Source organism: Lontra canadensis, unplaced genomic scaffold, assembly GCF_010015895.1.
Source record: "Lontra canadensis isolate GAN:19392208 unplaced genomic scaffold, GSC_riverotter_1.0 scaffold11, whole genome shotgun sequence".
Lineage (NCBI taxonomy): Eukaryota > Metazoa > Chordata > Mammalia > Carnivora > Mustelidae > Lontra > Lontra canadensis.
In genome coordinates, this window is record NW_022631005.1 from 6,107,281 (window position 1) to 6,132,461 (window position 25,181).

At 36.2% G+C, this 25,181-nt stretch overlaps 1 long non-coding RNA gene across 5 annotated transcripts in view; it reads left to right on the forward strand.

The window, feature by feature from the left end:
- The first annotated feature begins 18,950 nt into the window (after positions 1-18,950).
- The window catches only part of LOC116866842, an 84,410-nt gene continuing 78,179 nt past the window's right edge, over positions 18,951-25,181 (forward strand). For all 5 annotated transcript variants that reach the window (XR_004382486.1, XR_004382488.1, XR_004382490.1 and 2 more), the window contains exons 1-2: positions 18,951-19,055; positions 19,506-19,548. This is a non-coding gene — a long non-coding RNA (uncharacterized LOC116866842). The remainder of the gene's footprint in view (positions 19,056-19,505; positions 19,549-25,181) is intronic.

The window sequence follows — 25,181 nt, forward strand, 5'->3', positions numbered from 1 at the left end:
TTCATGAGTACAAAAAGGAGAAGGAAGAAAATATAACTCTTTAACCACCATTTTTGCAAATAGCAGCTTTTGCTTCCAATGTCCTTTGTATCCATTTCTGATAGTAAAAATGTGCCAGTAGATTTTAGAAAGAAAATAATTTGTAAAGTAAGAAGCTTAAAGGTTTTTAACATTATGAGAATTATAGTTCTGAAGATCAGAAACATTGACATTTAAAAAAAGGACTGGATAGAGCATATCACTAACATTCTCGTGACATGACTAAATAATAACAATAATGGTAATAATAAAATGTATCCATCATCTTCCCTTCCAACATGCTCCCTCTCCAATATTTCTTAGCCTTAATAATTGTAATTATCATCCATCAAGTTGCCTAAGTCAGAAATATGGGCATAATTCTCACCTATTACCACTCTATTCATGTCTAATCAATCCCTGGATTTTATATGCTTACAAGAGTTTGTGGAATTCTTCACTTTTCTCCATCCCACTGCAATAGAACTCTTGGTCCCTTCCATTAATTTAGCCACTACTTTCTGTAGTCCTCCATACTGAAGCCAATGAAGTTTTCCTGAAACATGAATTAGAATGGATCATTCCTAGTTTAAAATCTTTTAATGACTCCCATCATTCTAAGGAGAAAGCTTAAAATCCCTAGGATGCTTTACAAAGCCCAACTTAACCTGGACCCTATTTGCCTCTACAGCTTCACCCTTTGCAATTCTATGTGTTCAAGCCATCCTCAACAGTAATGATGCAGAGAATGCTTTGTGGCACCATTTGTGTCTGGGTTTTTAAACAAATTGCCCTTTGCATAGAATGTTCCTCCCTCCTATATTCCCACAACCCGCTATCACCTGCCCTTTCCAGTGTACTCATAATTACCCACCAGGTCCTCAGTTTCCTTAAAATTTGTATTTAAACTTTTTTGGCTCCTATCCTAAAATCTCTAGCCTTTCACCAGCCTCTCCCTATTCCCCACCCCCTACCTCACCCCGCCTCCCAGGTCCTGACACCCTGGCAACCACTTTTCTACTCTATGCTTTTGTGTTTTTTTTTTTTTTTTCAGTTTTTAGTGTGTGTGTGGTTGGTTGGTTTGTTTGTTTGTTTAAGATTCCACATATAAGTGAAACCATGCAGTGTTTGTCTTTCTCTTTCTCGCTTATTTTGCTCAGCATAATGTCCTCCAGGTCCATCCGTGTTGTCGCAAATGGTGGAATTTTTTTTCAGGCTGATTAATTCTGTATTTTATACATGTACCAGATTTGCCTTATCCATTTATCTGCTGATGAACACTGGAATTGTTTCCACACCTTAACTATTGTATATAATGCTTGCATTGAACATGAGAGTTCATATCTCTTTGAGGTAATGATTTCCTTTGGATATTTACCCAGAAGTGGGATGGATGGATCATATAGTAGTTCTATTTTTAATTTTCTCCATACAGCCTCCATACTGTTTCCATTGTGGTTGTATCAGTTTCTATTCCTACCAACAGTGTACAAGGGTTCTTTTTCCTCCACATCCTTGAGAACATTTGTTATCTCTTATCATTTTATAATGGCTATCCTAATAGGTATAAAATGATATCTCGTTGTGGTTTGGATTTGCATTTCCCTCATGATTTGTAATGTTGGACACCTTTTCATGTACCTTTTGGTTATTTGTTTTTTGTTTTTTTTTTAAAGATTCCATTTATCTATTTGACAGACAGAGATCACAAGTAGGCAGAGATGCAGGCAGAGAGAGAGAGGAGGAAGCAGGCTCCCGCCAAGCAGAGAGCCTGATGCATGCAGGGCTTGATCCCAGAACCCTGGGATCACGACCCAAAGCCAAAGGCAGAGGCTCCAACCCACTGAGCCACCAGGTACCCCCGTTTTGGTTATTTGTATGTCTTCTTTGGAAAAATACTTCTTCGGGTCCTTTGACCATTTTTTTATTGAGTTATTCCTGGTTTTTTTGCTATTGAATTATGTAAGTATATTGTATATTCTGGACATTGACCCCTTTTGAATATGTGGTTTCCAAATATTTTCCAAATATTTCCAAATATTTTCTTCCACTCCTTAAGTTGCCTTTTTATTTTGTTGTTGGTTTCCTTTCATGAGCAGAAGCTTTTTAGTTTGATTTAGTCCCACTTGTTTGTTTTTGCTTTTGTTGCCTTTGCTTTTGGTGTTCTATCCAAAAAATAATTGCCAAGACCAATGTTGATGAGCTTACCTACATGTGGAACTAGTGTTCCACATATATGGAAGCTTCATTGGCTATCAGAATCAGGTGATTTGGGAACCTGTCTCTTGGATAGTAGCTGCAAAATCTGGGGTGAAAACTTGTATATACAAGTTTTATTCCTGGGTAGTGGTAACTTGGAGCAGGCTACAGGTAGATGGAGATGGATGTGTCCACTAGCTTCCCTGGTTTCATGGGAGGATCATAACCAGTTCCTAGATGTACACTAAATTAGAAGCAAGAAGCAGCTTTCAAATTATACATATGGGCCTCTTTCAGGGAAAGCCTGGGAGATGGGTGATTTTCACTGTTTCCTCTGTGCTGGGCCCTGGGAGAATAGCCATAGTGAGGGCTTACATGCCCATCAACAACTGCCCCTTTGTTTGCTATGGTTTTGTGGCTCTTGTGGATGAAAGCCTTGTTGGTTTTCAGAGCTAAGGTTTTGGAGCCTCATCCCTCTGACGGAAGTCTTAAAAGTTGGAGTCACTAAGAGTTAAATCCAAACCCTTTGCTCCACAGAGAGAAGGAGGCCATTGGGAGTTCCCTCCCAATTGTATGGTCCTGTATCGGGATTGGGGGTTTAGGGCAAGAGTGTGTCAGTCTTTTCCTCCCATTTCACTGTTGGTGTTTTCTCATTCACGGACATATAGGAGTTCCTTAGCTAGTTTCTGAATTTCTCTCATGGGTAACTGCTCTGTGTGCAGCTGTCCATCTGGTATGTCCGTGGAGAGGAAGGGAGTTCAGGAGCCTCCTATGGCACCATCTTCACTAACTGTCCAGCTACTCCTTCACTCCTTCCCATTTCCTCTCTCATCCTGGTTGAAGCTGCCATTGTTTCTTTCTTTCTTTTATTTTTTTAAGGCCAGATTTATTAAGATTAATTTATATACAATAAAATTCTCATGTTCAGTTTGATAAGTTTTGGCAAATGTAAACAGTTATGGGACTACAACCACAACTGAACTACATAACATTTCCCATCGTCCTATAAAGTTCTCTCAAGGTCCTTTATAGTAAGTTTCCTCCCCCATCCCCATCAGTAGCAACATCTGATCTCTTCTCTATCCCGAGATCATCATACAAGTAAAATCTTAAAGAATGTAGCCTTTTGTCACTAGCTTGTCACTGAACATAATCATTGCGACATTGATCTGTGTTGGTGCATGTAGAGGTAGTTTGTTCTTCCTAGTGCTGGGTAATATTACATTTTATAAATATACTATAATTTATCTCTTTACCAATTAATATACATCTGGGTTATTTGGGGGCTATTATGAAAAAAAAAGTGTTATGAACATTCTTATACAAGTCTTTGAACAAATGTTTTATTTTTAATAAACATGTAGACGTGGAATTGCTTGATTATATGATGGGTATATATTGACTTCTATAAGGAACTGGTAAACTGTTTTCTTAAGTTGCCGTATCATTTTGTATTCCCACCACAATGTGTAAGTGTTTGGTCAATCTGCATCCTTGCCAACACTTGGCATTTCAAGTTTATTAATTTTAGCTAATATAGTAGATGTTATATAATTTCTCGTTGTGCTTTTAGCTAGCAGCATCTCAATGATTGGTTGACAAATCTTAACGTGTTTCTTTTGCGACCTGTATTTTTTCTTTTGTGAAGTGTCTGTTAAAATCTTTTGTCAATTTTTAAAAAAATTTTGATGTTTCTCTTTATTGAATTGTAAGAATTCTTTATATATTTTGAATAAATTATTTTAAGAGGCAGATGTTTGGCTAGCAGACTTTGGCTTCTTTTCCTGACAGTGTCCTTTTAAGAGTAGTTTTAAATTTTCATTAAGTCCAACTTGTTACCCTATCTAAGAAATCTTTGATTAACCAAAGGTCACAAAGAGTGTATCTGTGTTTTCTCCTAGAAGTTTTTAAATTTTAGTTGTTTTACACATAGTATGAGGTAATCTTAGAGCTTAATTTTTGCATAAGAGGTTTTTTTGTTTTGGTTTTTAGTTTTTTTGTAGGTCATAGCTCTTCCCACTACATCAGAATCTTCTCCATTTTGTAGGAGATGAGAAGTTCTTAATATCTATACTTACTTATATTATCTCAAGCTCATGATTATTTGTTTCTATGGTAGGCACAGGCCAGAACTGCCATGTTGACTTTCTCCTAGGCATTATAAGTAATTTTGAATATCACAGACTAGTCATCATTACCTAGATGCAGTGTGGCTGTGCATGGGCTTGCCAAATCATTGTTCTATGACCAACAGGCACTGAAACAAGATGGTGCTGGTGCCATAGTAACATAGATCCAGATGATGTGCCCTAGTCCTGGTAAATGATATTGGAAATGCTTTCACAACTTTGCCTGTAGAATATTATATTTATAGTCCTATATTATAATATTATATGAAGAAGTTACTCTTTCCATTTTTTTTTTCCAAAGATTTTATTTATTTTGACAGAGAGACACAGTGAGAGAGGGAACGCAAGCAGGGAGAGTGGGAGAAGCAGGCTTCCCCCTGAGCAGGGAGCCCAATGCGGGGCTCGATGTGGGGCTTGAACCCAGGATCCTGGGATCATGACCTGAGCTGAAGGCAGACACATAAGGACTGAGTCACCCAGGCGCCCACTCTTTCCATTTTGTAGCATCCACCTTTATTGGAACTATAAGATACTATGTAATAAAAGATGAATAATGACTTATTTTACTATATTTGCTGTCTTGTTTATTAAGATGCCAGTGTAGAGTTCATAATGGCATAAATAGAATTTAGTCTGATTTTTAGAGTTTTCAGAAAACCGGAAGTGAATTTTTCTTCTGGCTAGAAATCTGTGTGGATTCCTGGTTCCTCCTCCCAAAAACTTCCTTTTTATTCTGCTTTACTCCCCATGGATTCTACAGAGTTGATTTAAACTGTTCTGACTCATACAGACATATCCACCCTAGAGAATTTTGACTCTCTTAACATTCTATTCATCACTAATGTTCCTGTTTTATTTGGGCTTTTAATTTGGATGAATTTCAAATTACTATTTATTCTGATAGAAACACTACTAATTATACAAAGCATCTTAATAAAGAGTGGAAACATAATTCAGAGCATCCTTCTTGTGGTATTCTGATACATAGTAGCTTTAAAATAGCATTAAGACACTTTTTCTTCCCCACAGCTTTTATCCCATACTATTAAAAGTCTTGTTACTTGATGTTTTTCTAACATTGAGCAAATTTAGATTCAAGGGTTTATGGGGAATTCTCGATTCTTCAGATAGATCTTAAATTTGACCAATTAGTAAGGTTTAAGCAAGCACATTGACTTGCTGAAGTTTAAAAATAAGTCCCTAGAATTATGCTAAAAATAGGGTACAAAGAAAATAAATTTGATTTTCTTAATCCTGATACTCCTCAGAGTTTCTTACTGGATCCTAAGCTTCTGCTTCCTTGTATAAATTACTATAGTAGATTGAGTTAATTGTCTTGAATCTTCTTCTCTTCCTTGTATCTACACCCTTTACTATGTGGTTTTACAGTTTTCTATCAAGAAATGAAATATTTTCCTTGTCTCTTAATTCTGAGTTCAGGCATGTGACTTGCTTTGGCCAAATGAGATACCAGTACATGCAATGCAAACAGAGACTTGAAGAAGCACTTTAGAGATTGGATTTACTCTCCTGTGCTTCAGCCACTGCCATAAAATAGGAGATCCAGACTAGCCTCCTGTTGGTCCCACAATAAGGACAAGAGACACAGGAAGCAGGGTTAAATTGACCCAGCCTAGATCAGCCTGAATTAGTCTGCCCCCAAATTACATTCAAACACATGAGTGAATCCAGTGTAGATAAACTGAATTTCACAGGTACATAACAGATGTTTATTATTGTATAATCATTATATCTCATTATTTGCTTCACAGATATGTAGTTTGTTTGTTTGTTTGTTTGTTTGGTACTTTTGTTTTTTGAGGGGGTTTGCTTGTTTTGGTAAAAGAATGAATTTTTAAAAAAATTTTATTTAAAAATTTTTTTTACGATTTTATTTATTCATTTGACAGAGAGCACAAGTTGGCAGAGTGGCAGGCAAAGGGAGAGGGAGTAACAGGCTCCCTGCTGAGCAGAAAGCCCAGTATGGGCCTCTACCCAGGACCCTGTGATAATCACCTGAGCTGAAGGCACATGCTTAACCAACTGAGTTACACAGGCACCTCTTAGAAAATATTTTAAACTATTTTTTTTTCCAAGAATACTTAACATACAGTGTTGTTAGCTTCAGTTGTACAATATAATGATTCAGTAATTCTATACATTTCTCAGTGCTCATCTAGTTAAGTGTATTCTTAGAACCCATTTTCAAAGCACTAAATTTTACTCTAAGCCACATACCTTTTATATGCATGATGTCGTACTTTACAACCTTTTATTTTATGAGTCCTTTGACTGATTTTTATAGATGTAATTGATTTTACTGCTTTTTGCTTTAACCTCTATACTGGTTTTATAAGTGATTAATCTACCACTTTTATGATGTTTATATTTGTATGTGAAATTTTTTCCTTTCTAATTTTCTCACTCTTGATTATGGTCTTTTTTTTTTCCAGTCAGAGAATTCCCTTTTACATTTCTTATAAGTCTGATTTAGTGGTGATGAACTCCTTTAACTTTTGTTTGTGTAGGAAACCCTTTACCTCTCCTTCTATTCTAAATGATAGTCTTACTAGATATAGTATCCTTGGTTACAGGTTTTTGTTTTTTTTGTTTGTTTTTTTTTTTTTTTTGGTTTGTTGTTTTTTCCTTTCAGCACTTTGAGTATATTATGCTACTGCCTTCTGACCCACAAAGTTTCTGCTGAAAAATCAGCTGATAGCCTTAAGGGGTTTCCTTTATATGTAATTGTTTTCGTTTCTCCTGCTGCTTTTTAAATTCTCTATCACTACTTGTTACCATTTTAATTATTATATGTCTTGATGTGGATCTCCTCAGATTGATTTTGTTGGGGGCTCTCTTTATCTCCTGGATCTGGATGTCTCCCTCTCCAGATTTAGGGAGTTTTTAGCTATTACTTCTTTTTCAGCTCTTATTTCTTCAAATAAATTTTCTGCCCCCTTTGCTCACTTTTATTCTGGGATCCCTGTAATGCAAATGTTATTACACATGATGATGTCTCTAGGTTCCCTTAACCTAGTCTCATTTTTTTTTAAAGATTTTATTTATTTATTTATTTGAGAGAGAGTGAGAGAGAGAACATGAGCAGAAAGGTGGGGTAGAGGGAGGGGGAGAAGCAGACTCCCCACTGAGCAGGGAGCCTGATGTGGGACTGGATCCCAGGACTCTAGAAGGCAGATGCTTAACCAACTGAGCCACCCAGGCATCCTCATTTTTTTTTTTTTTTTTTTTTTTTTTTGATTGAGAGAGAGAGTGAGTGAGCACCTGTGAATGCGAATTGGTGTGGGAGGGTCAGGGGAAGAAAGAGAATCTTAAGTAGGCTCCATGCCCAGCATGGAACCCTATGTAGGGCTCTGTATCTTACAACCCTGAGATCATGACCTGACCCAAAATAAAGAGTTGGATACCTAACAATGAGCTACCCAGGTGCCCAACCTATTCTCACTTTTTATTATTCTTTCTTCTTTTTACTGTTCAGCTTGGTTGCTGATAGAATCACCAGCCAAATTAAAAATATTTTGAAGACAGAAACTTTGTTTTATTCATTTTGTCTAACACTCAGTTAGAGTTTACTTATTATATATTAGATGGAGGGCTTTATGAATAAAAATCAATTAAATAATTTTTCTGGGTTTTTTGTTACTGAGAGATCATGCTAAATAGAAACAATTGAATACCTCAAAATCTAATAGTAGAGGACCACTTAGTGAATTAACATGTAATTAACCATCCCGTTTCTCTCTTGAATTCTTTCCCAAGAAATTCAGCAGCAGTTTCATGAGCCTCACCCTTGATATCATTAGTGTATAATTCTTAACAGTAAGAACTTGTGCTGAAAAGAATAAGTACCCATCAATGAACAATTTGCAGACCATAGATGAGCATTGAATGGAAAATTTTTTTACACCCCAGCTCAACACGGGCAGTAGTATTTGATTTCAAGCCACTTCTAGAACAAGTTGAAGAGTGAGCCATTTTAAATTTCATGCCTTCCTGTTTCTTTCCCAAAATAAATATCCTTTTTCTTTTTCTATTAAACCCTATTCTTTCTTTCTTTCTTTCTTCCTTCCTTCCTTCCTTCCTTTCTTCCTTTCGCTCTTTTTTTTTTTTTTTCTTTTTCTTGCGAAGACACCAACACCTTTATTCATGGCAACAGGGCAGCATCAAGGCTATCTGTGGAAATAATGGAAACCCTTATGGAGAAGCTTTAAGATTAAGCAAGTCTCCTTTCCAGGTCACCACCTGCAGGCATGTAGGAGGTCCACTTGGCCTCCATGCAGGTGCAGAGCTACCCCAGGGTTCAGATGCATTTTTGTTGCCTGTGAACATGGCTTGCCTGTCCACTTTGATGAGTCCTTTTTCTGTCTATAACCAGAGGCCACAGCTGACTCTGCTCTCCTTTTCTTGCATTTCCCTCCATACCCAGAGTTGTGGTGGTAACATTCATGGTCAGAGGCCCAGAGTATGAGCTGTCTGGATCTCTTGCTTTCCATTTTACAACGTTATTAAACCCTATTCTTAAAAATGGATCTAAATGGCAGCTAACTGAGGAAAGGCAGGTAATATTGCCTTTCATGAAGAGATATGCATATTGACATTCTTTTTTTTTTTTTTTTAAACTACTACTCTTATAGTAGTGCTGAATGGCCACTTTGCCCATCACCTTGAGAAATGTTGGGCATATAATGGTGATCAAAGCAAACATGGTTTCTTCCTTCATGGAGCTCATGATTTGGAGGTGGGCAAGTGGGAAGCGAAAGACATGAACATGAGTAGTACAGGCTTGACAAGGAGGGGTAAAGGATATGATGGAGCATATGGCAAGGATTGATAACCTAGTCTGCAGAGGCAGGAATTCCCCTGGGGAAATGATCAAAGTTGAAGTTGTTCCATAAAGTACAGGAAAATCTTTCCTGGAAAGGGAACTGTTTATACAAGGGTTTTGAGGAGAGAGAAATCTGTGCCAGAACTGAAAGTAGTCCAGAATGGCTGGAATCAAAAGAAAGATGGCATGGTCCTTGATGATGATATTTTGAATAGTGTTCAAAGTTTTGTCAAATTAGTGTCTAAAAATAGTGTTTGGATTATAGGAGATTCTTGTTAAAAAAGCAGATTCCTACATTGGGGAAAGTATGTGCTATGGTGAGTGCTATGAAATGTGTAAGCCTGATGATTCACAGACCTGTACCCCTGGGGCAAATAATATATTATATGTTAATAAAAATGATTTTTAAAAATGAGAAGGGAAAAAAAAGATTCCTGAGCTTCCCCCTGTTATTACAGGGTCAGAATCTTCAATCAGAGCCTCTGTTCAGCATTTTAAAGGTTCATTCTACAATTCTTATGCCCCTTAAATTTTGAGAACCACTGGCATAAATTAATATAGATCCTAAGGTAGAAAACTGACAGGTATTAATAGTAGCCAAGGAATGTGTTTGTATGGAAGGCAAAGTATCCTGGAGCTTTTAAAGTAATACCACACAGGCCAGGCTGCTTCTCTTTATATGAGTAGGAGAATTGGGTCATGCCAAGCAGTAGTCCTGAGATGTTCTGTTTTAAAAACTTGCATTCAACATAGAAATATCAAATGATTTGAAATAAATTTAATCCTCATTTATATACCATAACAACTCTTGAGAAGTACCTGTAATATAACAATTACCTTGGATATTCTTTCAGTATACCTTCTACTTAACCACTTTGCTGGACTTACTGTCTGTCCCTTCTGCCCAGTGGTACCCAGATACTACTGAAAATAGACTCTAAAAGAATACTTATTACTAAAGTATAGTATAACATAATATATAATGTTCTATTCATTTCAGGTGTATAACATATTGATTCAGCAATTCTATACATTACTCAATGCTCACCACTAGTCATGTTCTGTCATCATACAAACTTATTATAACATTATTGACTATATTCCATATGCTGTTTATTTCTCATCTCTGTGACTTACTTATTTTAAAATGAGAAGTTTGTCCTACTTAATGCCTTTCACCTATTTTGCCCATCCCTCATCCACCTTCCTTCTGGAAACCATCAGTTCTCCACATTTTTTAGTCTATTTCTTTTTGTTTTTTGGATCCCACATATAAGTGAAATCATGTGGTATTTTTCTTTGTCACTCTGAATTATGTCACTTTGCATACTATCCGCTAGGTCCATTCATGTTGTCACAAATGACAAGACTTCACCTTTTTGTGGCTGAATAATATTCCTGTGTGTGTGTGTGTGTGTGTGTGTGTGTGTGTATCCCCCACATCTTCTTTATCCATTTACTATAGATGGATATTTGGGCTGCTTCCATATCCTGACTACTGTAGATAATGCTGTAATAAATACAGGGGTGCATGTATATTTTTTTGAATTAGTGCTTTTGTTTTCTTTAGGTAAGTACCCAACAGTAGAATTATTGGACTATATGATCCAAAACAGACTCTTCTTAAGAATAAGCACAGGGGCGCCTGGGTAGCTCAGTGGGTTAAAGCCTCTACCTTCAGCTCAGGTCATGATCTCAGGGTCCTGGGCTCGAGCCCTGCATCAGGCTCTCTGCTCAGCGGCGAGCCTGCTTCCTTACCTCTCTCTCTCTGCCTGCCTCTCTGCCTATGATCTCTGTCTGTCAAATAAATAAATAAAATCTTAAAAAAAAAAAAATAAGCACATACCCCTTTATTCTTAACATGAATCACTTGTGTTTATTCTTAAACTTGTTTATGCCACTTGTTTTTCATTTTGTTAACTATAACATTTAATTAAATAGTAAATAAACAATGTAATTGTAAAGAGTTTTTATTTCCGTGAACATTAAATTTAATGCTTTGGAAAGTTTTGAAAATTTCTTTAGCACTGCTATCAGATTAATTACAGGTGAGAAAACAGAAGAGATTGGGGAAAAGTACAAAAAAACTTAGATTTTGCTTTAAATTGTTCATCTATGTCTTTAAGTTCTTTTTTTTTAAGACTATTTATTTATTTGTTTATTTATTTGAAAAAGAGGGAGAGATCACAAATAGGCAGAGAGGCAGGCAGAGATAGAGGGGGAAGCTGGCTCCCCACTGAGCAGAGAGCCCAATGTGGGGCTTGATCCCAGGACCCGGAGATCATGACCCAAACTGAAGGCAGAGGCTTAACCCACTGAGCCACCCAGGTGCCCCTGTCTTTAAGTTCTTATTTCACAAATAAACAAACAAAATATATGCAAAACAAACAAAGTAAAATAGTACTTGAAGATGTTTCTGAATTTGTTTGTGCAAACAATCAATGCTGGGCTCCAGATAGTAGCCCTATACTGAAGAAATAATCTTGGCCCTACATTTGAACTTCAGCAAATGAGTGGGTATATTTCTTAAATTAATATGTTAAGATATATGTGTATGTTTTTTATGACTTTCAAGTAGGTTTTAACCTACTTTCTTTGTTTAAATAAGTAATAACTTAATTATTTTTTTAGTCTCATGAGTTCCAATATCATCAGTTCAGAAGCCTTTACTCCTACAAAGAAGATGGGGATTCATGCTCTAACAACTTGAAAGGTGGGTACGCTTGTAGGGTGGGTACATAACCAATTCCAGCCCTCCCAGAAAAGAACTGGCACAATATACAGTAGTTTAAATCTTTATAGTCTGAAAAGCAGACTGTACATATGTTGTGTATTATTGTAATTTTTGGTGACAATAGAAAGAGTTTAGTAAAACAGGAATATTTTTATTTTAATGGAAAATGAGTTATTTGCTCCTTTGGTTTATTTTTCTTACAATGCAAAGCCAGGAGCACATTTACTTCTGTCTGGAAATTCCCTGGATAGCAGATACTTTTGAGAAAAAGGTTTCTTGTTCCTTCTTTTTTTGTTTGTTTTTTGTTTTTGTTTTTGTTTTTTCTTTTTTCATTTTCCGATTGTAATGGCAGGTTTAGTAAAAACAGGGAAGTTTCAAAATCTGTTCCTTCTACACTTATTTGAGAGAACTTCATTCAGACAAGAAGAGTTTCTTTTCTAAGTCAAAAGCACACTATAACCCAGGAAAGGACTATCAGCTAGAGATGCTTGGAATTCAGATATGCCAGCGAGAGTGATATATCCAGGTTCAACTTTTTAATAAATGCAACTAAAGAATCTTAATGAATATGTTGCGTAAAGACAAAAGTAGCCTCCACTTTCAAGAGGTGAGAGAGAGGGACTCATAAAGTCTGGGTTTTAATCTCTAGGATTCAGTTACTGCCAGTGGGTTACATTTACTAACTCCTCCTTTTCTCATTTATTTGAAAATAATTTATACAATAAAAGTTACCTCAGGAACCCTTAGAAATGGAACACATGAAGGAATTGTCAAGGACAGCTTATGTTATTCTATCTTTTTATGGCTTGTGTGGTAGTTATCTTTATGTGGCTCTGTGATCATTTATATGATCTACTCTTAGTTCTCTCATTATGAGAGTCTCTATTCTTAACTGTTACTATTTAAGCAATATATTTATTGGCAGTTTTAGATGACAGATGGACATGTGCTCAGATGATGGGTGTGCACATCTGATTTTAGTAAATATCCCACAGTAAACAAATAAATAAATGTTCAGAGAATATCTGAAATGCTTTATTTAAGTTTCCTGTGCACATTTTGTTTAGCATTACAAATTGACTGTCTAACAGAATTAGGTAGAAAAAATATATATCAGATCCATGATGCTTTGTGAATAATTGACTAGCCACACAGGTGCGTAAGATTTCAGTTGAGATTTCCTTGTTTTTATGAGGAATATGTATTATTAAAAGATGGAGGGGGGTTCCAGGGATTCCTTGTCATTTTTGCAATAACAAAATTTTATGCATAATTTATCATGAGGCTGAAGTTTTCTAAATGCCTTGCCATTGTTGTGATTTCATCTATACCACCATTGCCCCAAGAATGGAGAATTTTATAATTTATTCTTGTAGTTAGCGTTATGCTTCAAGCACAATTAGCTCTCTTTTCTTCTGTTCTGGGGATGGGTGCTTCCACAGTGCAACACTCTAGCCATCCTTCAGAGCACTCTGCATTTTCACCTTGAAGCATTTATCACAACTGAAATGATATGATAACTCATAATGATGCATTTCATGTTTGTCACCCCCACTAAATTATAAACTAAAAGCAGTCAAAGTTCATGGCAAAAGTTTAACTCCTACCGCATCCCCAGCACAAAGTAGGTAATCAACATATTTTTTTAAATTAAACGATGCATAGACAGAAACCTACGCTTTCCTCCACTCATTCTTCTCTTAGCTTTTCTAGGGCTCTTGTGCATAGTCGGGTCCCTTGAGGAGGCAGAGGGGACACAGGTAGTAAGCTCCTTTCCCCCCTCCAAACCTCCACTCAGCCCATACTCAAGCCCTCTTCCTATGGCTCTAGGTATCAGATATCCTATCACTTTGGACATAGACAGATCGGGACATAATTTATTGAGACTTGTAAAGGCTTTAGTGCACTGCCAAGAAATCACTGCCTTCACACATGGCCAAGGCCATCCTCATACCACTATTCATGTAGCACACATCCAGACCCTTTCATAGAGAAAATATGTGTGGAAAACTATACTATTTCAAGTACATCCTTAACTTCCTGAAGTTGACCTCAGAAAAAAAATCAGGCATTTCATACAATTCTCTTTAGTCCCACTGTCTGAGAAAGAACATAAGATAGTTGGAATACAATTCTAGAGGAGTTTTACATTTTAGGTTTGTCTATTTTAATAATATTAATGTAATAACTTACCACATACACTACAGTTATAAAATAAATCATTAGAAATATAGAAATACATAACATACTAAGTCAGTGGGGTGGGGAAGATAGCTAAAGCAGAGACCTCAGCAAACAAGATAAAATAGATTTAAAAAAAAAAGTGTTGACCACTATTTAAGGAAATACATGTAAAAATCTGGTTGTAATAGTAAAAATAATGTGAAACATTGTGAACATTAATCAATTCTGATGATGAAATGTGGAACTGAAAGTATCTGAAGATTCAAAAACTAAAGCAGGAAAACTAATAGGAGGTAAATGCTTAATGTTAAATAGTGAGGAAAACCTCATGTTATATTATGGTTTTGTGGTTCAAATAATAGAAAAATAATTTATAAGAGATGGTAGAGGAACTAGAAAGTAGATGTGGCCAGTTATAATTTTAAAGCCAATCAATAAATATTCATGTCTTTACCTAGACTACCCTACCTTGACTATTGCAATAAGCCTTCAAATGACCCTCCCGCTTTCTAAGCTCTCTCACTTGCTTATCAGGCTTCTTTCCTAAATCTGCCATTACATCACTTTCTCCTTCATGCATTCATATTTCATAAGGTCCCACTGAATGCCGCCTATTTACCATGAGGCCTTCTCTGATAACCAGCTGTAAGTGAATATCTCCCTCCTCTAAAATGTCATAAAACTTTACCAGCACCTTTCTTATTTATGACTCTTAGAACTTTCTACTTTGTATTTTAGTGACTAATGCACGTTTTTACAACTTCCTCACTAGTCCATAAATTTCTGAGGGTGGAATTTTACTTTTACTGTACACTCTGCCAAGCATATTATAATAGCCAGCTCATAGCAGGTGCTCAGTTGATCTGTGTAGACAGTACATGGTTTTCAAGACAATTTCTGTACATGAGATTCTGGAGAGCATTCACCTTTCCCCTTTCCTCCTCTTGTCTGCTTTTCTAAACTTGGCGGGGAGGCCCACTCAAGACAGTTTCTTTACATGAGATTCTGGAGAGCATTCACCTTTCCCCTTTCCTCCTCTTGTCTGCTTTTCTAAACTTGGCGGGGAGGCCCACTCAAGATAGTTCCTCATGAAGCTTTCCATCACCCCCAAGTTCAAAGTGGTCTCTTCACTGACATAATCCCATGTATTCAACATCTAAAGTGTTTGAGTCACCGCACCAGGCAATTTGATACTTGTCATGTGCTATTCATATGGTAGGTCACAATTTTCATGTGTATCAACCTCCTTCGCTCAAGATTATGAACATTTCAAGAATAGGGATCACATTTTATAAATTTTAGTACTTACTATCCTTTAGTCTTTATTCTATATTTAGTAGCTACTGTCAGACCACAGTGGTGTTTCTTATCTGCAGCTTCTTCTTTTGTTACTGAAGTATCCTGAGCATTTAGAACACGACTGGCACATAGTAGGTTCTACAGAAATATTTGTTGCATGTGGTTGAATGAATTAGAAGTAGAAGATGATTTCTAGAGAATCTGAGTGAAAGGTTGGCTCCTTTTTTTTTAAAGATTTTATTTTATTTATTTATTTATTTGACAGACAGAGATCACAAGTAGGCAGAAAGTCAGGCAGAGAGAGAGGAAGGGAAGCAGGCTCCCTGCCAAGCAGAAAGCCCGATGCGGGGCTCGATTCCAGGACCCTGAGATCATGACCTGAGCTAAGGCAAAGGCTTTAACCCACTGAGCCACCCAGGAGCCCCAAGTTGACTTTTTTAACAACTGCTTTCAGGAACTGATTTCTTAGCTGTGGGAAATAGAAAGCAGTGTGCATACCTGTGGGCAACGGGCTCACGTGTGTAGACATATCCTTCATGATCCTCATTTTACTTTTTCTTCGGCATACTCCCTTTAGGAGCCATACGTCAGATCAGAGTGGTCTCTACTTGGAAATATTTGATCATTAATTGTATAGATCAATTATACCATTTCCCCCTCAGCCAAATGATTTTTTTTATGGCTCTCCTGAGTCAGTATACCCAGCATGTCCTTCCTCAGCATTTCTTTATTCTTGTGATCGCCAAGTTATATTTTAGTCAGTTTGAATCATGGCAGATAACTTTGTCTCCTTTCACTCATTATTAATAAGCATATGATAATTTACCAAAGCATGGAGGTGTTGGTCAAGCTAGAGTGCTTTGAGCTCATGTAGTTAAATGCAGTGATACTTAATCATATGAAGGCTTAGTTTAGAACACTGGTCTTCATTTCTCTTTTTGCTGTTGGAGCCATTACCCTATATGAGCCTTCCTTCCTTTCTTCTGCTACTTGCTGAAGATACAACGGGGAATAAGTCAGAAATGCTTCCGGTCCTAGTGGAATTAAATTTTTAGAGGAGATTACATTTTTGGAGAAGACTGATGTTTACTATTTTTATTATAATTGCTATACATGCATCAAAGAAGTACAGAGAAATATGAGAGCTTACAGAAATCTATCCTGGTTGTATGGAAAAGGGGCAATGGTGTTAAGGTTGAGTCATGAAGAGCTAGTCAGAATAAGTGAGGAAAGTAAGAGGAGGAGAGAGAAGGCAAATATTCCAGGAAGAAGGAAGCAAGGGGTTAGTTCCCTTGAGTGGTCTCTTCTCCCTGTATTCTTCAGCTAACAAGAATGAATATCTTGTTCATTAAATTGTTAAGTTGGCTTAAAGAGGTATTTGACTTATTACATAATAAATACCATAGCATGTTAATATAAAATTGTATGCATGTATTTGAAAGCCTGCATTTTCTTCCATAAATTAAAAATAAATCAAAACATGTCAAGTCCTGGCCATATGATATGTAGGAAATCTCTTTTTCTTTACCCTAGGCCATATGATATGTAGGAAATCTCTTTTTCTTTACCCTAATTTATAGTAATTTGGAGGGGGGCAGCCATCAGCTTAAGTCATTTTTTAATACTTAAGATTATTTCAAAGTCAAGCTAAAGGGAAGACTAGTCATTTGCTCTGTTAAATTTTCAAGTATTTATTAGCTTCTATCCTCAAGAGAACAGACATTATTAGTCATTTTCATATTGGTGATTTTTTTTTAAAGATTTTATTTATTTTATTTGACAGATAGAGATCACAAGTAGGCAGAGAGGCAGGCAGAGAGAGAGAGAAGAGGAGGCAGGCTCCCTGCCGAGCAGAGAGCCCGATGCGGGGCTCGATCCCAGGACCCTGGGATCATGACCTGAGCCCAAGGCAGAGGCTTTAACCCACTGAGCCACCCAGGCGCCCCCATATTGGTGATTTTTTAATCAACTTTTAAATGGATGTTTTTTGAAAAGATTTTCACAATTTCTAGTATCTAGATTAATTAATGTTTCATAAATAAATCAGAGTACCCTAAATATAATTCTTGAAAGCCAGATTAAAGAGCATTAAAATATAAAAACTGGTAGGGGAAGAAAACTTCACTATAAGTTAATGAAAAGGATATAATTTAGTTGAAAGAAACAAAATAATGTCAAATTTAAAATTACCATTCTGTTCTACAGTTCATATGGAATGTGACTTTCTAAAGGCTAGAGTTATTGGATTTTTATTCATATTAAGATTTGGGTCCTTTCTAGAGGAGTGAAAATTTTATGTAACTCTTAAAACCATGGAATATATTTTGGAAAAATATATGTCTAATTTTTATTACTACAGCTATTTCTAGTGAAAACTATCCTTTGGTCTGGGAATGAGAAGAAATCATAACTATTTTATGTGCACTCTTTTTGCTCATAAAACTAAACAAGTCTAATAGACTAAAATTTATCTAAGTCACAACTATCTCATTAGTGGCATTTTTCTTGCAGTAAGATCACAGAGGATATTTTCATCTCTTTCAATTCAGCAGTCAGGTCAAAGTCCCCTAATGAAGGCTGCATTACTCTGTAGTCTTGCCACTTTTAGTAGCATTTATTTTTAACTTCATTCTGTGTTAAGTGAAACAGAGTAGGTATCGCCCTTTATAGGAGCAGAGGGGAAAATGAGAAACCTTGGTTCTTTTTTCACTACAGAAAGAACCATCAGACCTAACCCCATTACTTTTCCTTTATGTAGATAAGAGAATGACCATCTTTCAGGAAACATCATGACTTCTTTGCTTAAAAATGTTTCAGAATTTCTTATTACCTATAACCCTGTTCCTAAACTTAAACTTGAGCATCAGATTCACCTGCAGGGCTTATGGAATCATGGATTGCTGGACCTGCCCCAGAGTTTCTGATTCAGTAGGTCTGGGATGGGACACATACATGGAGAATCCTGGCCTACAGGATAAAGACTAAAATTCTAATTATGCCCAGCCCATCATAATCTGAAGGCAGCAGAGGTCAGTTGGGCTCTGGGATTAAAAACCCTGGGTTCAAAGTTCTGCCACTTACTCACTATGTGGCGATGACCAAATTACTTCGTCTGTAAAACAGGGCTACTAATTATATTTCTCTCTTAGGGTTGTTATGAATATTATATGAAGTGGTGTATTGCAATATGCTAAAAAACAGTGTGCCCTACTATAGTAGGTTCCAGATGAATATGAGCTATTATTATCATCATCATCTTTCCAATTTTTTCTTGGTTAGATATCTTATTTACAAGCATATCAGATTTATTCTAAACGATAGTTACATCATGGCAAATTTTATGTCTTTGAAATGTCTTCAGATGTCCAGTTTTCTCAGTATGGTCCCTGTCCTTCTCCTACACCCTTCCCATCTGCATCTACTTAACTCCTATTCATTACTGAGATTGCAGCTTCTGTGTAACTTTCCAGGGAGGTGCAGACCACATGCCCAGTAGTTACTTAGTATCTGCTGAGTACATGGAAGAGCTGTGATTCATGCTGTCCTTTGGGGCTGCACTCTCGTGAAGAAAACCCTGTGAAGAGCTTTTGCCCTTTAACTAGAAAAATGTGCCAAGACTGGAACAGTAGCCCAGCACCCTGCATCATAGGTAAATGTGGGAACAATACTAGAGAATGTTACACTAGTTCGTAAAGACAAGTCAGCCCAAATTCTCCACCAATTAAACCCTGAAGTGATCCTGTATGCTTTATGTTTTAGAGATTCCCTGAATAATTCTGAATGGGAATTTAATGGAGATTCCCTACACATTACATTCCTGACTTGGTTTGTACTCTATTTGGTCATCATTCCCACTCCAGCCACCCAATTAAATGCTGAAATTCTTTCTCCTTTCATAAAATCAAGTCAGTGCAGAATTATATACACTATTAGCTTTCAGTCGAATCTACACGAGAAGAAAACCATAATTGCCATTTCATAAAGCAAAGAATAGCTAAAAATCTATCTCCTGTTCTTAAAAATAAGTACTAAGTGCTTTGCATACCTTATCTCAATTACAATAACTCTATTTGGTAACACTATTATGCTCATTTTACAGAGAAAGAATCTGGCCTCAGGAAAGGATCTGAAGTCATCAGAAAGTAAGTCATATCGTATTTCTGTACCCATGCTTTTAACTACTGTGCTATGTTGGTTATACAAAATAGCCATACTCCTCAAAACACTGGTAAAAACACTATGTTGGCATATGCTTCCAAGTTCTTCTTAGCCTTACTATGTTTAGGTATTGAAACAATCGTAGAATGGCATATCTAAATATAAAAGAAATTGAAATCCCTATTTTTATACAATATGACCTGATATATTCCTCTGATAGGCAGAACTTCATCAAAGGTTGCAGCTCTCATTTGCCACTCAGATCTCTCCGCAGTGTGGAGCAACAGCAACAAAAAAATAAAACCAAAATCTCTAGTCTTGGTACATTTTTCCAGTTAAAGGGCAAAAGCTCTTCACAGGGTTTTCTTCACGAGAGTGCAGCCCCAAAGGACAGCATGAATCACAGTTCTTCCATGTACTCAGCAGATACTCACTACGTAACTACTGGGCCTGTGGCCTGCGCCTCCCTGGAAAGTTACATAGAAGTTGAAATCTCAGTAATGAATAGGAGTTAAGTAGATGAAGATGGGAAAGTCACTTTCTGGGCACTTTCTGGGCTTCTCTAACCCCCTTCTCTCCAGGCTGTACTAGCAGCCTTTCCACACACCATCATCACTGAACTTACCAAATGATAATTGCTCATGTCAGTTGTCATCTACTTCCCCCCACTCTCCACCATTTTAGCTGATAGAACCAAACTGAAGAAATTAAAAAACATTTAAGAATCACAATGGGTAGATCAACGTTCACTGACAAACTCATGAACACAGAGTCTTCACAGTATACACGTAGCCTAAGTTAATAGAAGTTCTTGATGCTACTCGATGATTTAAGAAGTCAGTGGTATTGACCAGCTGGAATTCTAAATAATCGCATCTCTAAAATACCATTTACTGGAAGTCACTCTTTTTCCTTAATAATAGTCATCTAATAGTCTCAGCAGAGAAGACTTAACAAATTCTTTAAATTTGAGCATTAGACCTCTTTTCAGAAGGAAACCTGAAATTGCATGACAGGGGTCCAGCCACGAACATAATTTCTTTAGATGCTTTACATTCTCTTCACTGAAACTTGGCACTAAGTGATATCCCTAGTAGCACAAGTGTATGATTTGAAGAAGAGTCATATGTTCAGCTTCTTGCTTTTCAAGCCCAGGAGAATACAAGTTGTTTTATCTATTTTGGGTTAGTATGAGGAACCAAACCAGAAAGGGATTTTAGTCTTCTCTGTATGTTGTAGTTATAGGGAATTCCCTCCTTTAGATCACAAAGGGAGCCATTAGAGACAGACCTTTTTTGGCCTTTGAGTTAATGTGACTTCTCTTTAAAATAAATTAAAATTCTGTCACAATATACCTCTTCAAGTCTCCTCCTCCTCCGAATACATTCTATACACAAACTCAAATGGATTAATATTTTATATCTAATTAAAAATAACTGCAAAGTGTGTCATATGTCACAGTGGACATATATCAACAATGTCTTTCAGCTTAAGCTCTAGGGAAGAAAGATCTCAAATCCTATGCATGAATATTCAGTAAGTCTGTGGGTCATTCAGTTACAAGTTAAGATTCAGAAAGGAGTACACACAAAAATAAGAGAATAAACAAATAAAATGAAATTCTGTGTTACTGACAAAGCCATAGAATGCCTATTATTCCTTCTAACTATCTATATAGCCTAAACATGTAATTGAAAAAGTAAAAATACAATTCAGTTATTTTACCCACATAATACTGAGCAATATTTAAAATTTTCTCTCCATCAAAGAGAATAAGGTTTCTAGTTATTTAAATATATGCAATATTGTATTAAGGTTGTATGAGAGAATTATTTCTGTTCTTTACAATTAAGATGATTTATTTTCTAAAATTATTTATGAAGGAAACGACCAATGATGCCCAGTGATAATGCAAAAGTAACTTATCACTTGTTTGGGGAGAAATGTAAATTTCCTAATTGTAGCTTGATATATATATATATATCTCTTACAAATTTAGAATAGTATTTTTTTTCAGTGTTCCAAAATTCATGTTTATGCACCACACCCAGTGCTTCATGCAATACATACCCTCCACAATAACTACCACCAGGCTCACCCCACCCCCATCCCCCCTCCAAACCCTCAGTTTGTCTCCCAAAGATTTTATTTATTTATTTGTCAGAGAGAGAGAGAGAGCACAAACAGGAGGAGTTGCAGGCAGAGGTAGAAGCAGGCTCCCTGCTGAGCAAGCAGCCTGATTCAGGACTTGATCCCAGGACCCTGGGATCATGACCTGAGCTGAAGGCACATGCTTAACAAATGACCCACCCAGGAATCCTGGAATAGCATATATTTTATGCCTAGAAATGCCATCAAGGAAAGGATACAAGAAGAGTAGATTTTGGATAAATAGAACAAAATTTGTAGAAAATTAACCTTCTAAACATTGCAGTCTCAAGGATAACATTGATTAACAAAGCACTACGGAACCTACTTCTTTGTGGTAGACTCATGGAAATAAAGGAAAGGGAGATTTAGTTTTCATGGGCTCTCATCCTGATCTGAACAATAAAGCTGCTTGGCAAAACTTCCTGAAAAAACCAATAGGGCCCCTTTTGGAGGATCTGGAAAGGCCTCCAGGAGACCTTAAAAGAAAAACCCTACTGTCTCCTCCAACTCTGATAACTCCAATGTATATGACATTCTGTATAAATTGACATCCCAACTCAGCTAAAAAGCTATGGTTTTAATTTTAAAAAAAGCTTGAATTCTGATTTATTTCACAGGATAGCAATCCTATCCATGTTTCTAGAATTTGTATAATGAAATGCAGAAATGAATTCAGCCTAAAATTCTGGAATTTGTATAATAAAATACAGAAATAAATGCAGTCTACAAAGCCTAAATTCAAGCCTAACTGAATGCATTTTTATAAAATGAAGATTATATTAAGAGAAGACCAGTGATCTTCATAGAATTTCACAAAAAGTTGACATTCAGTCAACAAAATTATGTCTTTGTTTACTCTTATTCTCATCAATATGAAATTTTCCAAAGACTGGAATGTCTACAACTGCTTCCCAGACTACAGTTCATTGAAGAACATAAACTGTGGATCATATTCTCTCTTAGAACACTTCTGCTTTAGTTCAGTGGAAATTAATTTAATTCAATTAATTCAAAGATCCTGCATCTGTACAAATTCACTTATGCTCTCAGTATGTGGTTATTGGTTCACTAAAAATGTTAGTTATGAGATAGTTTGTCTGTTAGATGTTTTGTTGTCTTGTACTTGTAAGCATAATGATATAGAATTTCAAAAAGGATGTCAAGTAAAACTATCCTGAGGGATTTAAACAAAGGAACATGTCTAGGGTAGCATCAGAGCTTTGACAACAGCAGTTATATTTGATTTGATTGTAAAAATATATGTGTTTTAAGTGTTTGAGTAATATCTGTGCCAGAATTGAATAGGAGATGGCAGAAGCTTAAGTTCTTTAATCTACATGAGCTAATGGGTTCTTATTCACAGACCAGTTATAAATTAGAAGAAATATTGCCTCTTCAAAATGGACTACTATGTTTATCAGTTTACACAAAAGGAAACTATTCCACAAAAGGAATAGTTCATAGGAGTTTAGAAAAGCAGCTATATACAGAACAACAACAACAAAAAAAACAGAAAGAAAATGGCTTATCATCTAACTTAAGAATTATTGTCTAGTTGGTATCGATTTGCATAGTTGCAATCATATCAAACAAAGGCCTTCCCCCATAGATTAATGTTCAGTGGTCAAGAACTGACAAGATAGAATGTAAACCGCAGACAACTGGTCTGCTTTGGGAAATAAGAAGAAGGAGAGATGAGCAAAGGGAGGATACTATTATTAAAAACAAAACAAAACAAAATTCTTCTGAAGTGACTGTTTCATTATTAGGCATTATACCCCTATGCAGGGATTATTATTATTGTTTTTATTCTTGTATCTTAATATTTGGAAGGGTATTTGGTTGGCAACATTAATTCCTAAAAACTGTTTACCAAATCTTTTGTTTTGAAAATCATTTTGGTCAAATCATTGTTTAAGTACCCTGGCATTTTCCATCCAGCTTTTGGATAGTGGGGGTTCCGTGTGGACTGGAGAGGACTGGGGGTGTAATTAGGGATTCTGGGTAATAGCAGACAATTTCCACAGAATGAAACAAGTAGCATGGGGGACCGAAAGATTTCAGTGTACCGAAGAAAGGAATTATGCTACTGTTTATGTCAGAATAGGTAGAAAGACAGCCCTGCTATATGCCTTTAATCATTTTAACTGGCAGCAGGCAAAATTTCAATAAAACAAATCTTAAGAATACTGTTCATACAACAGATTCAAGTGACCTTGAATGTTTTTTAAACTCCCAATTTATCATGAACAAACCCATACTGGGTTCATATTCAATGCATTAATCATCAACTGTATAAAATAAGCTACATAATAAAATTAAATTAAATCTCAATTTACCAAAACATTAACATGCTAACAACTTTGTTAAGTCACAGTGTAAAAATGAAATGCATAAAACACTAGAATCACTATACCAAACAATGTAATTGAAGTTAAAATGCTATTTTCTGTGGTTCTTTTAGAGAAAATAACAAGTTGTTTACTTTAATGCAGTGACATTTTATTTTGTGATTAATTTTAAAATAACATTGTAAAAACTACAAACTCATTTTAATTTGACAAGCATTTGGTAATTAATTTTCAAACAATGCTGTGGGAACCCAGAAAGCACTCTTCCTTTGACATGTATTTTATAATTTATTTTAAAACAATGCTGCACAAATCTGTAAAGGCATAATTCATTTGGGAGTTCATTAATTATGCAAATGAGTTACAATTAACAAATCTGTTCCAAGGATGGCATTTGCATAATAATGAACTTCATGTTTGTGACATTATTTAATAAGATACCTTTGTGCATTTTTAAACAAAACACTCCTGTGAATACTATATGATGAGTTGGGGTTGAAAATGGACATCTACTCAATGAGATTCAAAGATGTATCCAGAAAAATGTTGTTAAAATAAACAGAATTATATATAATTCAAGTAATAAATATGGATATTCCATTTAAAGCACAGGGGTTTTGATTAATCTCAGCTTCCCTAAATAGCATAACACTTTAATTTACATTTATAAAAACCAATATACAAATAAAGCTAAAGCAAGCTGAATCAAGCAAAACTATAAACTCCTATATAATATTTCAAGGGAAGGTAGTTCATATACTATACACATCAATCTTAAAATATGTATTTTTCAATAGGAAGGGAAATGTAACATCAAATCAAAGACCCCTCCTTTCTCAGAGCTTATGGCAGGATGGCTACGAAAGTCAGATGATATTCATTTATTCGGTCAGTATCATTTATTGAGAATCTACAGTGGTCAGACTGTCTTCAAGTTAGGGCAGATCAAAAGAAGAATAAGACAGGGCACCTGGGTGGTTCATTTGGTTAAGCGTCTGCTTTTGGCTCAGGTCATGACCGCTGGGTCTGGGATCAAGTCCCGCATCAGGCTCCCTGCTCACTGGGGAGCCTGCTTCTCCCTCTCCAGCTCCCCCTGCTTGTGCTCTCTCTCTCTC